Here is a 16,297-nt window from a genome sequence, read left to right as displayed (position 1 = left end):
GATCAATCTAACACCTGTAAATCTAATCTTAAGTAATAATCAAAGTAGCAATGCCTACAGAATCATGTACTCAGATGTTCGTTTTAGCATTCACTGTGGTACTATAACTCCTGGAAAGAAAGTGACTATATAATCAAGAAAGGAATGGTTATATAGATGGAGGCAGAGCTAAGGCATATCTTGCAGTTATGAAAGAATCAGAGCTACACTAGTTGACTTGGAGGAATTCTGAAGCTGTTAAACTAGCAATTTAAGACACAGAAGAAAACTCATATAACCCTATATCTCATACACATCTTATGTATCTTACATGCAATACACCTAATATATAAATGTTACACAATTTATTATGTAATGTATTTATTCAATATATCTAATATATGTTGTATATGTCATTTAATATATAATGCATGTCATATAATGTTATATATTAGATATATTGCATATAATACAGTCCCATTTTGTGAAATTTAATGACAGAAAAGCTCCTTGATTCTATACAAGTGTGTGTGTGTATATCTGTATGTCTAACTCAAATAATATTTACGTTCATAAATACATGCACAGAAGGATTATGAAAGAGTGGCCATTAAAAGGTCACTGTAGTCACTGCAGGACGTGAAGTATCTAAGTGATCCTGAGACAGGCTAGCTCCTGGGATTCTTTCCTCCAGTCCCTGCACCTTGCCAATCATCTCCTCTAGCAAGAGAATACAAAGAAACTATGGAGGACTTAAAAAAAAAAAACCTGCCTGCACGCACAGATGGGACAAATTATGAACCATCAGATACAAAAAGGCCACAAACCAATTGCCAGTTCTGAGGTACCAGTAGCAAAAGCAGGATACTGTGCATGAGCCCCACACAGAGCACGACCAAAGGGGTAGGCATACCACCTAAGCCACTCCTCTTGCCTGACCTACCCACCTGATCCCACCCTCACCCCATTTAAGAAACCAGCTCACTGCCCCCACTTTTGGAAGTGAACAAGGGCAACTGCTACTTGTTTTCACTCCCTTGTGCTGTAGCATGAATCCCCTAATTTAAGCTTTGCCTGTCTTGCCCGTTATCAATTTTTCTTGATTTAAGAGTCCAAGGACCCTGGTCAGTAACAACCCTAATGTCATTTGAGTCTGAGCACAGGCCACAGAGCCCAGTGGCTGAGATAATGGGCTCTGAAGCCAAGTGGGCTGTACCTCAAGTCTACCCTGCTGTCTTTTCACTATGTAATTCACACAAGCTCCTATGCTTCAGTTTCCCTACTGAATACCCAACTCATAGACTTGTTAGGAGAATCTAATAAAATGAGAAAATATTTTAAGCACCTAGAACACAGCTGAGCACACAGTAAGCAGTTCCTTGTTAATGCAACATTCACATATTCATTTGGGGGAATAAGAATGTATTATTCATGTAATCAAAAACATTTTAATGGCATTAAAGGAACAAACCCAGGTACTGTTACAGTATAATTATCTGACTTAAAAAAAATGGTATGCTTTTCTAACTTCTTCCCTTCACTTTCAGTAAAGTATGAGTGAATCCCCCCCTCCCGAGAATTTCTCCTTCTGGGTAGCAAGTAAGAAAGAAGAGATGTGGGAGAGAGGCAAGAAGGAGGGAAATAAGGAAAAGAAAAAGACATATATGTGCCTCTGTGCAAAGGTATCTGCAACATAGCAAGTGAATAGTGCCCTGTGCAGAACATTGTATACAGTGACCATTTGTATAAGTCAAAATTATGATATGCAGAAAATGATGATCAAACAGTCTGGGACCTGGGATCCCTTACTGCAGTGCTTGCACCTGGACAAACATCTTCTCTAGCAACAAAATACAAAGAAATGCGAAGGGGCTAAAAAGGTCGGGGCAAATAATGAATAAGATACAAAAAGTCCACAAGCCAACTGCCATTTCTGAGGTGCCGGAGCAAAAGTGGGGTGCTGTGCATGATCCCTGCATATAGCACCACCAGGAGGTGGGCAGACCACCTAAGCCACCCCCCTGGCTGGACCCACCCATTCACCCCTGTCCTCACCCCTTGTAAGATACCAGCTCACTCCTCTCAGGGTGTAAGCAAGGGCACCTGCTACTTGTTTTCGCTCCTTCCTGATGCCGCAGGAAGTACCAATAAAGCCTTGCCTGAATTCCTCACCTAGCCTCTTAATTTCCCTTGATTAAAGAATCCAAAGACTCAGGTTGGTAACGATATCAGCAAAGTGGAGGAATGTGAAGTCCCAAAACATGCCTAACCACACACACAAAAAGTGATTTAACAACCACCCACAAACTAAAATAGCTCTAGAAGAGCTCTGGAATACAGTTAGTCACCCTATCGTCCAGATCCGCATATCCTCTTGAACATGAGTTCTCTCTATGGGAGAAAAGGAGAGCAGGAGAACCCCAGTAGCCTTAACCATCCAGGATCCCCAAACTCCTCACTACTGCTGTGGACTCTCACAGTCTTTGCCACTGAGAATCCCGAAGTCCCCACGAACATGGACCTTGGCTGCGCGCTTCCCAGAGCCTATTCCACTGGGGCCCTCTGAAACCATCCAACCCTACTCCCATGCCCACCCCTACCATGGGTGCCACGGCGCATGCACATCCTGTATTTGATACACTTGGAACTGGCGTCCCCCCATTTCTTTGGAGCCAGCACCAGACTTGACACAGCAGTGCATCCCACTGAGCCAGCGAAACCCTGCCCCATAAACTTAAAAGAACCCGATAACCAGTGGAAACTCTTGAACTTGTCTTCCAGAACAGATAAGGGAACAGCTTGTTAAACCCCTTTGCTTGTAAACTACCTTCATTGACTGGGTTCACTTTAGTTTTTTTCTTTTCTCAAAGAGAGGAAAAATATCTGTAATTACATACGTTTTCAGCTTCACACACCCCAGCAGTTTTACAGGAACGTGGAGTCGGGTCCTGCTCTGTGCAACCTGGCTGAGGTCTGGTTCGGAATACCAACCCTGAAGCTGGAACTGCGCATGCCTGGATGTACGACCTTTTTGAGGTCAGAGGCGGGGAAAACTCCACCCTCAAATTGAAGTACCTTCATTTTGAATATGCAGAAGCAGGTAACCTAGATACACCTGCGCAGAACACCAATTACCTCACCTCACCTGTCTCCAATCACCTTTCCCCACGCCTACCACCATCCTGCTTATCCCATAAGTATTCCAACCCCCTCACCTTTGGGGAGGCAGATCTGAGACTTTCTAATTTCCTCACTTGCTTGTTTTGCGAATAAACTTTCTTGGCTGTAAATCTCAGCATCTCAACATCTGGCTTGCAGTGGGTTAGGCACATGGACCTTGTTTGGTAACACTAGTGCCCTCACACCCACTCGCTAGTGAAGATCTGTCCTTACAGGAGCCTGTAAATAAAGCCTGGAAGAGGGGACTACTGCCAATGTGAAGACACCAATACAAGACTACAGGAAAACAAAAAATTAGGTAAACATGATACCATGAAAGAAAGAATACATTCTCAGTAACTGACACAAGAAAAATGGAAATCGATGTCTTTGACAAAGATTTTGAAGCAATTGTTTTAAAGAAGTTGAGAGAGCTACAAGAGCACAGATAATTCAATGAAAACTGAAAATGACATATGAACAAAACCCAAACAACCCAAATAAAAAATGGGCAAATGGGCTGTGGACTTGAATAAACTTTTGTTCAAAGAGAAAGCAGGAGAACCCCAGTAGCCTTCACAATCCAGGATCCCGAAACTCCTGACTGCTGCTGCGGACTCCCACAGCATTTGCCACTGAGAATCCCAAAGTCCCCATGAACATGGGCCCCAGCTGCAGTGCCTCACAGAACCACTGGGCCCCTCTAAAACCACCTAACCCCACCCCCACGCTGCCCCATAATGGAATATAATATGAGAAAAAGAATGTATATGTATGTATGACTGGGACACTATGCTGTACAGCAGAAATTGACTCAACACTGTAAATCGACTATAGCCTAATAAAAATAAATTTAATTAATAAAAAATACATAAGGTAAAAAAAGATACAAATGGCCAACAGGTATATAAAAAGGTACTCAACGTCAGGGAAATGCAAATCAGAACCATGAGATATTATTCATACCTATTTGGAAGGCTATTACCAAAAAAAAAAAAAATCAAAAGATAGCAAGTTTTGGCAAGGATGTAAAGAAAAGGCAACATTTGTGCACTGTTGATGGCAATATAAATCGGCACCAGTTATTATGGCAAGTGGCACTAAGATGCCTCAAAAAAAGCTAAAAATAGAATAATCATATGATACAGCATTCCCACTTTTGGATATAGAGCCAAAGGAAACAGAATCAGGATCTTAAAGAGCTATCTGCTTTCCTGAGTTTATTGCAGCATTGTTCACAATGGCCAAGTTATGGAAATAACCTACATACCCATTGATGAATAAGTAGATATTGGAAATGTGATACACGCACAGATAAACACACATACTGGAATATTATTCAACCATAGGAAAGAAGGAAATCTTGCCCTTTGTTCACAAAAGGGATGAACCCTGAGGATATTATGCTAAGTGAAATAAACCAGAAACAGAAAGACAAATACTGCATGACTTCACTGATATGTTCAATCTAAAACAGTCATACTCATAGAACCAAAGGGAGTAGAATGGTGGTTGCCAGGAGCTGGGGCCTGGGACAAATAGGAAGATGTTGGTCAAATGGAGAAAGTTTAAGTTATGTAAGATGAATAAGTCCTAGAGACCCAATGTACAGCATGGTGACTATAGTTAATAATACTGTATTGTTCTTGAACTTTGCCTTGGGGTAGGGAATATTGTAATGATGTGAAGTGACAGACATAACAGTTAGCTTCAATGTGGTGCTCATATCAGAATGTATTTGTGAATCAAAAATCATGTTGTGTACATTTAATATACATAATTTTATTTGTATATTATACCTCGACAAAGCTGAAAATAAAGATTCCCTCCACTAAAATATAAGGCACAACAGCAGGGAGTTTTGTATGTTTTGTTCACTGATGGATCCCCAGTACTTTGATTAATGCTTGGTATCTAGTAGACAATAAAAAATTTGTCAATGAATGAATAAGCAAAGACCTGAGGCATTTAAACAAAGGCTTTACAGAATCTCCTCTAAACCCTCTCACCCTTGCCACTTCTTCTGACTTTAAAAAAGCAAGGAGAACATGAGTTGCTTAACCTTCAAATTGAAATTTTAAGAGACTACAAGTATGTTCCATACAATAAGAAAGTAAAGAACTCACATTACATAAGAGGAAAGAGGATGTCAGGAAAGGGCCAAGGCAGCATAATTAAGATTAAAAAGAAACAGAACAGCAACCAGTAAGCCAACCACAGTAAAAACAAGGTAAAAGCGAAAACTCGTCCATGCAAAAGACAGAGCCCAACAGAGATAAAAACGTAACTCAAAGAACAGAAGGAAATTCCTCAGAACTGTTTTTACTGTAAAACAAGTTACTAAAAACATACATTCAATAAAACAAAAGTTTGGAATTGTGCTATTGACAATGATAAACTCTCTTGTAGGAGACAAACTTTTCTGCTGAGAATGTGTAGAAAAGCTGAACAGAACTAAACACACACACACACACGCACATACACACACACACACCAGAAGGCATCAGAGAGTTACCAAGCCACTGAGGACCTCAGAAAGGTAAGAGTCCATAAATTAGGGAAGTGAGGTAGTTGAAACATTTGGCACCATGTTTTACATCCAGCTGTCGGCTGAGAGCTTTTACTGATCTAAAAGCAGCTTTGAGGCTAGGCAGTTGAGGAGAAAACCATGGCTTACAGAGAGACAGCCTGAACAGAACTTTCGGAAGACTCATAGGGGTTGGATGTAAAAACTGGAGTAAAGAGGAGGAAGAGATGTGGTAAATAAATACCCTAAGTGCTCTGTCGGGATCAAAAAAAGGATAGATACTCCAAATTAGTGAATCATAAATTGTCCAGCCTTCACACACACACACACACACGAAAGGGTTAAATGAGCTTAACCTCTATTGGGGTTAAGGTGATCTTCATTCCTCTAATTGCTCATCAGAAACAAAAGTAAATTTTGCTTGGATGAAGATATGATCAAGAGCTTCAATTTATCTTGATAATATATCAATACATTGTCTGATATTAAGTAAAAAAATAGTTTGATATGCAAAAAGGAAGGAAGGAAGGAAACAGGGAGGTAGAGGAAAAGAAAGATGAAGTAAAAATTTATATGATTGAAAAGAAAATCTAATACAGCACTGTAAACCAATTATATCCCAGTAAAAATTTAAAAAAGACAAAAGACCTTAAGATAAATAATTCAGATATTAGAGTTATCAGATAAGAACACTAAATAGTTGTGATTAACATGCTCAAGAAGTTACATGTCAAGATGCTGAATTTCATCATATGCTGGATGTTGTAGAGAAGAATCAAATGGGCATTCTAGACCTGAAAGATATATAACTGAAATTGAGAATTCAAGGTTGGAAAAGTTTCACTACTGATTAGGCTGCTAAAGTTATAAAATGCCATTGCTCCTGTCCAAACAACATGTCACATAAACCAAAAAAATCTTAATTTTCAAATGTTATTAACAGGACATGGGAGAACTGTGGAAATTGTAAAGTCTAAACGATCTATATAGTAGAACATGGCAAGCTCTTACCAAGGGAGGAATAACTGGCAGCCATTTTTACCTGTGGGCATAATTACCCTCTCTGGTAGCATGGATGTGCTCCACAAAAACATCAAGGAAAAACTTGTTGGGTCAGCTGTTGCAAATGTCCCAGAAGACCATTTTCGTTAAACCCTTGAGTGACTGCCTCAACTACAGAAATCCAAACCACCCAAAGTCATGCCCTCCTAGGTATGGCCTATCCCATGATGACTGAGGCATTTTTGGCTCAGTGCAGGAAAACTGTAACTGGCCATTTTATTCCAGACTCTTTATGGGATTGCCTAAGACTGCTGGATCTGTGTGCAGCTTGACTTACCTCTTTGCCTTTCTCTTCTCTCTTTCACAGATGTTGATTCTTAATAAAGATATTGTCCATTAGACTGTCTCAGAGACTGTTGATGAGAAAACTTCACCTGTAGAGAGTTGTGGTCAGAAACGGCCAAAAACGTGATTATTAAAGTGGGATCTTAGAGCTAGATTCTCTATGCCTAGCTGCTACTGCAGAACTTATCACTGGTAATAAGAGGAACACAGACAGTTGTGATGAATGCATCAGTATGTGAAAGAGAATTTACTAACCAGTGAAATGTATCAGTAAATGTTTATAAAGTATTGCGGGGGTGGTGGTGGTGAAGAGCTTTAGCATTTTAAAGCCCAAACATGAAAATCCCATAGCTGGTATCATACTCAATGGTGGAAAACTGAAAACTTTTTCCCTAAAATTAGGAACAAGTAGAGGATGTCCTTTTTCAACACTTTTATTTATATGGTACTGAAAGTCCTAGGCAGAGCAACCGGATAAGAAAAAGAAATAAAATACATCCAAATCAAAAAGGACAAAGTAAAATTGGCTCTGCAAATGACATGAGCTTATGGATAGAAACCCAAAAGACTCCATGACAAACAGCATGGTACTGACAAAGGCTGTTAGAACTAATACATGAATTCAATAAAACTATATGATATAAGTTCAGCATATAAAAGTCAGTTGCAATTTCTATGGACTAACAATGAACTATCTGAAAAGGAAATAAATGAAAGAATCCCATCACAATAGCGCCAAAATGAATAAAATACTTAAAACTTAACCAAGGAAGTGAAAGACTTGTATACTAAAAACCATAACACGTTGATTAAGGAAATTAAAGAAGATACAAACAAATGGAAAGACAACCTATGTTCATGGATTTAATTAATGTTATTAAAATGTCCTCACTACCTAAAATGATCTTCAGATTCAATGCAATCCCTATAGAAATCCCAAAAGCATTTTTTTTTGCCTTTTAGGGCTGCACCTGTGGCATATGGAAGTTCCCAGGCCAGGGACTGAATTGGAGTTGTAGCTCCTGGCCTATACCACAGCCACAGCAATGCAGGATATGAGCTGCATCTTCAATCTACACCACAGTTCACAGCAATGCCAGATCCTTAACCCACTGAGCGAGGCCAGGGATTAAACCTGCATCCTCATGGATGCTATTTGGGTTTGTTACCTCTGAGCCATGAGAGAAACTCCCCCTCAAAGGTATTTTTAACAGAAAGAGAAAAAACTATTCTATAATTCATATTGAACAACAGCTCCCCCCCCAAAATAGCCAGAACTATCCTAAGCAAGAACAAAGATGGAGGCATCACACATCCTGATTTTGGAACATATTACAAAACTACAGTAATCAAAACAGTACAGTACTTGCACTAAGGCAGACATAGAGAGCCCAGAAATAAATCCATGCATACATACTCGACTGATCTTAAACAGGGTGCCAAGAGTATATAATGTGGAAATAATAGTCCTTTCAAAATATGGTATGGAGAAAACTGGATACCCATGGGCAAAAAAAGAAATTAGACCTTTGTCTTATATCTCACACAAAAATCAAAACAAATGGATTAATGAGTCAACCATAAGACTTGAAACTGTAAAAATCCCAGCAAAAATGTAGGGAAAAATTCTTGATATTGATCTTGGCAATGGTTTTGCAAAAAAGACACCAAAAGCACAGTCAACAAAAACAAAATATATGGTATCTAATATACAGCACAAATGAACCTTTACACAGAAAAGAAAATAATGGACTTGGAGAATAGACATGTGGTTGCCTGGGGGGAGGGGGAGGGAATAGGGGGATTGGGAGCTTGGGGTTAACGGATGCAAACTATTGCTTTTGGAATGGATTAACAATGAGATCCTGCTGTGTAGCACTGAGAACTATGTATACATACTTACGACACAGAACGACAATGGGAGAAAAAATTATGTATACATGTATGTGTAACTGGGCCCCCATGCTGTACAGTGGGGAAAAAAAAGTGTGTTGGGGGAAATAACAACAAAAAAATTAAAAAAAAAGAAAGGAAGAAAATTCTGAAACACGCTACTAAATGGATGAGCCTTAAGGACATGATACTAAATAAAATAACCAATCACAAAACAAAACAAAACAAAACAAAAAGAAGTAGGACTACATAAAACTAAAAAACTTCTGCATAGCAAAGAAAATAATCAACAGAGTCAAAAGGCAATGTAGTAAGTAAGAGAAAATATCTGCAAACCATACATCTGATAAGGGGCAAATCTCCAAAATATATAATAAACCCCTAGGACTCGACAGCCCTCCAAAACAAATAACCTGATTAAAAAGTGAACTAAAGCCTGGAATAGGCATTTCTCCAAAGAAGACATGCAAATGGTCAATACATACATGATTAAAAAGTGAACTAAAGCCTGGAATAGGCATTTCTCCAAAGAAGACATGCAAATGGTCAATACATACATGCAAATGGTCAATACATACATCACTATCATCAGGAAATGCAAATCAAAACCATACTATCACCTCACACCTGTCAGGACAGGTATAGTGGAAAAAAAAAACAAAGGAGAAAAACTGTTGGTGAGAATGTGGAGAAAAGGGTAAGACTGAATACTTGTTGATGAGAATACAAAATGGTACAACCATTATGGAAAATAATATGGAGTTTCCTCCAAAAATTAGAAAATAGAACTACCAGGGAGTTTCTGTTTTGGCTCAGTAGTAACAAACCCAACTAGAATCCATGAGGATGCAGGTTCAATGCCTGGCCTCAGTCAGTAGATTAAGGATCCGGTGTTGCCATGAGCAGTGGTATTGTCTCAGAAGTGGCTTAAATCTGGCATTGCTGTGGCTGTGGTGTAGGCTAGTAGCTGTAGCTCTGATTTTACCCCTAGTCTGGGAAACTCTGTGTGCTGAGGGTGTGGCCCTAATCCCCCCTCCCCCCAAAAAAACCTACCATATGATCCAAAACCCCCAATTCTGGCTCTTTATCTAAAATAATTGAAATCAGGATCTTAAAAACGTCTAAGCACTCCCATGTTCACTGCAGCACTATTCACAATTGCCAAGATGTGGAACCTCCCTAAATGTTCATCAACAGAAGAACAGATAAAGAAAATGTAGTACATATATGCAGTGGACAACTATTTAGCCTTAAAAAATAAGCAAATACTGCAATATGAATGACAGATAAACCTTGAGGATATGGTGCTAAGGGAAACAAGCCAGTCACAGATAAATCTGCATGATTCTGCTTAAGAAAGTAGCTAAAACAGTCAGAGGCATAGAATCAAAGAATGAAATGGTGGTTACCAGGGGTAGGTGGGAGAGGGAAATGGGAAATTACTAATCAGAGTGCATAAAGTTTCAGTTAAGCATGATTAGTAAGTTTTCTAGACATCTGCTGTACAACATTATACAGTTCACAATGCAGTACTGCCACCGAAAAATTAAAGTGTTTAGATCTCATGTGAAGTATTCTTATCACCATAAATTGAAATTTTAAGAGAAAACTATGCAGGAATCATTACCTAAAAAGATTATGGAGTTAGATGCCTATTGCTAACCTCACTGATACTCTAAAAAAAAGATAAGGAAAAACTAAAAGCAACTGGTAGTTGAAAGAACAGTGTGAGAGTCAGGATACCTCTTGGTAGATTGCAAAGAGGCTCTGAAAAGTATCTGCAGTGTGGGTATAGAGAAATCTGAGCAAGAGACTCACAACTCAATCACCAGAGTAGCAGGGTTCTAGAAGATAAACTCTCAGCCATGCTAGGTCTTCAATGCCAAGAGTAGAGTCTTGCTTGAGAAAGAACAGGACACTGACACATGAGGATATCTGGGTTTCAAAAATCTTTTTTTTTTCTTTTTGGCTGTGCCCAGGGCATGTAGAGGTTCCCAGGCCAGAGATGGATCCTGCACCACAGCAGTGACTGAGCTGCTGCAGTGATGATGCTGGATCCCTCATCGGCTGTGCCACCTGGGAACTCTGGAAAACCCTGAAAATCTTAAATCCATGAATCTTCCTAAAATTTCTGAGCCTTAGAAGTGACACATCCTTCTCCATCAAGAGCTAGCACTCTGTTCTTTCAAAGACAATTTGAAGGCTTCTCCCCTTTGAGCAAGGATGTACCCTGGGATACGTCCCCTCAGCTGTCCTGGCTCCTAGGCCTATAACGGGGGTGAAGCCACAGGATGTACCAACCAGCAGCATGCCAGGCTGAAAATGGAGGAAAAGTTCTGTACCACAAAGGAGCTACCAGTCCCAGACAGTGAGTACTGGCAAGACTGGTGGAGTCTGTAGGGGATTGGGTCTGAGTGTGCTTGATAAAGGAGGCCTAGAACATAAGATTGGAGAAAGGAAAGTTATAAATTAGTTGCCCTCTTCCAAGATAAATGGTTTAATACATTGGCAAAGACTCCAACTTGGCTAATAGTATGGCTCCTAGAAGCCTAGAAACGTAATGGCCTGGGCTCACTGAGGAAAAATTCCAGAACTACTATGGCAAATAGTGGAGGAAGGGATTCAAGGACTCAGGGACATGGGTGTGTAGGAGTGGCCAGACCAGAAAGCTCAACAGATGGTCCTGTTTGATGGGAAGGCCTGGAACATCCGCCACTTACCAAGGTCAAGGGAACACAGTGACATTACTAAGAAACTCAGTGGTGGCCCTCCTCTGTAGGCCAAGGCTGAGAACTGGAACTAGGCTATGACAGCCGTAGGAAGATAAGGAAGGCTTTGGAACAATTGAAGCCAGGTTAGGAGCCTGGTGGACCTTATTATCATAATGAGAGACAAGGTCGGAGGAGATGTTCCCCAAATGTCTAGGAAGAAGTGAATGTGATCTGCACAAAGGTGGACTGTGATGGGTACGAAGATGTGATCTTGATTCCCTATTAAAGAAGAGCTGTTGTCCCAGCTGCTGGGAGTGTTGTCAGCCCCTCAGGATTGCCTCAGTTACAGAGTGTAACTGCGCCCCATTCAGAAGCAGCCCACACTTTGTGGCTGCATGAGGCATGAGTCTAAAGGTCTGGACGTTTCTGCACAACTAGGGATTAATGTCTGATGGGCCATTTCAGTTCCAGAACTTTCTGTGTGGTGTTGAGGCAGGTGGGCAGCGTATGCAGCTCAACTCCCCTCTTTGCTCAGTCCTGCTTCTTACCCTCCAGTACTGGGCTGGATGGTGGCCTCTTCCAAAGATCTGCTCACCTCCTCACGCCCAGAACCTTTGAATGTTCACCTGTTTGGGAAAAGGGTCTTTGCAGAAGTGCTAAATTAAGGATTTAAGACGGGTTCATCCTGGATTATCTAGATGGGTTCCAAATCCAATGACTGGTGTCCTTATAAGAGACATAGAAGAGAGAGACACACAGAGAAGAAGAGGGAGGAGAAAGTCAAGTGGAGATGGATGCAGAGGCTGCAGTGAACAGCCACATGAACAGGGTGCCGTGGGCAAGGAAAGCCACCGGAAGCTGGACGAGGCAAGGAAGAGAATATTCCCTAGTGCCTTGGGAAGCAGCACAGCCCTGTTAACACCTTGATTTCAGACTTCTTCCTCCAGAATTGTGAGAGAGTAACTTTCTGCTGTTTTAAGAAAATGAGTTTGTGGTACTTTGTCATGGCAGACCCAGGAAATGAAGCACTTCCTTCTACAGGGGCTGAAGCAAGGGCACCTCCTGTAGACTGGTACACTGAGCTCCATCTCAGAGTCTGCTTCCCTGAGAACCCAGTCCTATGGCACCTGTGTAACAGGTGAGAGGGACCTGGTATCAGCCCCAAACACTTGAAACTAGAAGATAACTGAAATTTACTGAATCTGAACCTCAGCTGCCACCAGCGCAACTCTGAAAAGATCATAGAGATCGGCCCCTCAGTAGTATAGGAAGCTGGAAAGCAGAAAGAGATACCTCAGTCTTGTAATAGACAGTGAATTGCTCACACATCTCTGCATGGGAGAGGGAGCTGACTTCATTCTTAGGAGAGGTAAGCTGAGTCCAGAGGTAAACTGAAATGAATTAAAGCTGCTATTGATCCCCCAAGTGGGTTAACTCCTAGTGTGTTCAAAGAAATCATCCCTTTGGCTTAGACAAAATTAGACAGATTGTGGAAAAACAGGTACTTTCATACATTGCTAATAAAAATGAAAAACAGTACTATCCCCTGGAGTTGAATTTGACATAACTGAACAAATCTACTCATACATATATTATTTGACCTACAGATTTATCAGAAATTTATCCTGATGATATGTTTAACAACATGAAAACACATAAGAAAAAACTATTCATTACAGCATTATTTATAATTGTAAACCACTGTAAACTACTTAAATGCACAAATATGAGACTGCTTCCACTGGCTATATCTGGGATAATTTGAGCAGCAAGATAAGAAGAACAATTGTTGGTTGAATACACTATGATAAATATACACTCCAAAGTGCTGTAAACTGGTAAAAATAAGGAAATCTTTATTAACTGAAAGGGAGTAATTTCTAGAACATATTTTAAGTGAAAAATGCAAAAGAACATATGCAGTATGTTAGCTTTTTTTGTAAGAAAGAAAATAAGAAAACATACACAAATTTTGCAAAAAACAATAAAAGTTGGTAATACAAAAACTAATAAAACTGGTTACCCACAAGGGATGGGGTTGAAGGGACAGGGGAAGGAGTGACACTTTCCTGAGTGTACATTTCTATGTGGTTTTGACTTTGGGATGCATATTAATGTTCTACATATCCAATAAAATAAAATAAAAAAGGATAGGGAAAAATCTTAAACTAAATGAAAACAGTAACAAACATACCAGTTTCCAATGAATAAAGTGAACTGCCTGAGGAAGCGTCTCTCTGCCTCTTTTTTTTTTTTTTTTTTTTTTTAAGGGCTGCACCTGCAGCGTGTGGAAATTCCTGGCAATGCCTGGCATCCACAGCAATGCCAGATCTGAGCCCCATCTGTGACCTACACTGCAGCTTGCAAGAACACCAGTCTTTAACCCACTGAGCAAGGGCAGGGATTGAACACGAATCCTCATGGGTACTAGTAGCGTTCTTAACCCACTGAGTCACAACGGGAACTTCTCATTTTCCTATTATAAGACTATACATAACATACATTTGACCATTTAAACCATTTTTAAATGCATAGTTCTGTGACATTAAGTACATTCACATTGCTGGGGCATCATCACCACCACTTATTTCCAGATCTCTCTTCATCTTATAAAACTGAAACTCTATACCCATTAAACCACTTCCCATCAACTCCAGCTCTAGGTAACTACCTTTCTATTTTCTGTCTCTATGAATTTGACTACCCTAGGTACTTCATATAAATGGAATCATATAGAATTCCTGTTGTGGCTCAGCAGTAATGAACCTGACTAGTATTCATGAGGATGAATTTGATCCCTGGCCTTGATTAGTGGGTTAAGAATCAGGTGTTGCCATGAGCTGTGGTATAGGTTGCAGATACAGCTCAGATCCTGAGTTGCAGTGGCTGAGGCTGGCAGCTGAAGCTCCAATTCCACACCAGCCCAGGAAATTCCATATGCTCTGGGTGTGGCCCTGAAAAAAAGAAAAGGAGTCATATAATACTTGACTATTTATGACTGGCTTGCTTTATTTAGTATCATGTCCTCAGGTTTCATTCATGTTATAGCATGTGTCAGAATTTCCTTCCTTTTTAAGGCTGAATGATATTTTATTGTGTGAATATATCACATTGGTTATTCATTAACAAGTCAAGGGACACTAAAGCTGCTTCTGCCCTTGGCTGTTATAAATAATGATGCCATGAATGTGGGTGTACAAGTATCTCTTTGAGATTTTACTTTATTTTTTTTTGGGGGGGGAGGGTATATATGCAGAAGTGGCACTGCAAGGTCATATAGTAGTTCTATTTTTAGTTTTTTGGGGAATTGTAACATAGCTTTCCACAGTGGCTGTACCGATTTATATCGCCCATCAACAGTGCACTGGAGTTCCAATTTTGTTACCTGTTTTCTGATTTGGATAGTAGCTTCCTAATGGGTATGAGGTGGTTATCTTGTGATTTTGATCTTGATTTTCCTGATAATGAGTGATATCAAGCATATTTTCATGTGCTTATTGGCCATTTGGATATCTTCTCTGGAGAAGCCCTTTGTCCATTTTTTAATCAGATTGCTTTGTTTTTACTGTTATAGGAGTTCTTTATATGTTCTGGATATTAATCCCGTATCAGATATATGGGATGCAAATGTTTTCTCTGAGTCTCTAGCGTGTTTTTTCACTCTACTGATTATTTCCTTTGATATACAAAAACATTTAATTTTCATTTTCCCAATAGATTTATTTTTCTTCTGTTGTCTGTTCTTTTGGTGAAATATCCAAGAAATCATTGCCAAATCCATTATCAAGAAGCTTTCCTTTTACGTTTTCTTATAAACATGGGATAGTTTTAGGTCTTACATTTAAGTCTTTCATCCACTTTGAGTTAATTTTTGTACATGGTGTAAATAAGAATCCAACTTCATTGATCTGCATATCAATACCCAGTTTTCCCAGCACCATTTGTTGAAAAGACTGTCCTTTTTTTGTTGAATGGCCTTGGGCCTTGGCACTTTTGTTGAAAATCATTCGACCAAATATGTGAGGGTTTATTTTGGAACTCTATTCTGTTCCATTGGTCTGTCTTTATGCCAGCACCCCAAGTAAGTTTTGAAAATAGTACTCTGACTTCATTCCAAAGGAAAAAAAGAAAATTAAACAAATATTGAACCCTTCTCAATAGGTTTGTTTAGGGGTATGAGTGTTATAGTGGTATGAAACTATTTTGTGAGAATTGTAGACTTGAGCAAAAGAGTGACTATAGTAAGGTTTTTTGGAGCCAGAGCAACATGGAAGATTGGAGATACAAATATAGAGTGGCAAAAGAAAAGCAAGAACCTAGGTTGGATTCCAATTAGAGATATCAGCATAAACTTCCTATTTCAATGACACTCAGTCACTCATTTGCAATAAGCAAAGCCTGCACGCAGACCTTTGTTTCTAAAGACAATTATCCACAAAAATGAACTAGGGTTTTCACGGTGAAATGGCTTATTCAAAGGCTGGGGCAGAGAAAATCAATGAGTGTGGAACATCTTATTGTGCCAGAAAATAAAGAAATGCTCAAAGATGATGAGGATACTTTTAAAAACGAAGGGGTTTTCACTGACCAACTCTGGGATAATTTGAGCAGCAAGGTACAGAAGAACAATAACAGAATGAATAAAATAAGAATCCATGAGTCCATATTGACAATAAATAAC

General features: G+C 39.7%; 1 long non-coding RNA gene across 1 annotated transcript in view; it reads right to left on the bottom strand.

Annotated features, from left to right (window-relative positions):
* The window catches only part of LOC110255505 (uncharacterized), a 139,441-nt gene extending 136,467 nt beyond the window's left edge, over positions 1–2,974 (bottom strand). Inside the window, exon 1 of the long non-coding RNA XR_014816177.1 lies at positions 2,877–2,974. This is a non-coding gene — a long non-coding RNA (uncharacterized LOC110255505). The remainder of the gene's footprint in view (positions 1–2,876) is intronic.
* Positions 2,975–16,297: the final 13,323 nt, after the last annotated feature.

The sequence above is a fragment of the Sus scrofa genome, chromosome 9 (assembly GCF_054392235.1).
Source record: "Sus scrofa isolate SSC_HxYL_T2T_F1_AM1 chromosome 9, Sscrofa_HxYL_maternal_Yorkshire_Landrace_v2.0, whole genome shotgun sequence".
Lineage (NCBI taxonomy): Eukaryota > Metazoa > Chordata > Mammalia > Artiodactyla > Suidae > Sus > Sus scrofa.
The sequence above is the reverse complement of the archived record's forward strand: the minus strand, read 5'-3'. Positions and strand labels throughout refer to the sequence as shown.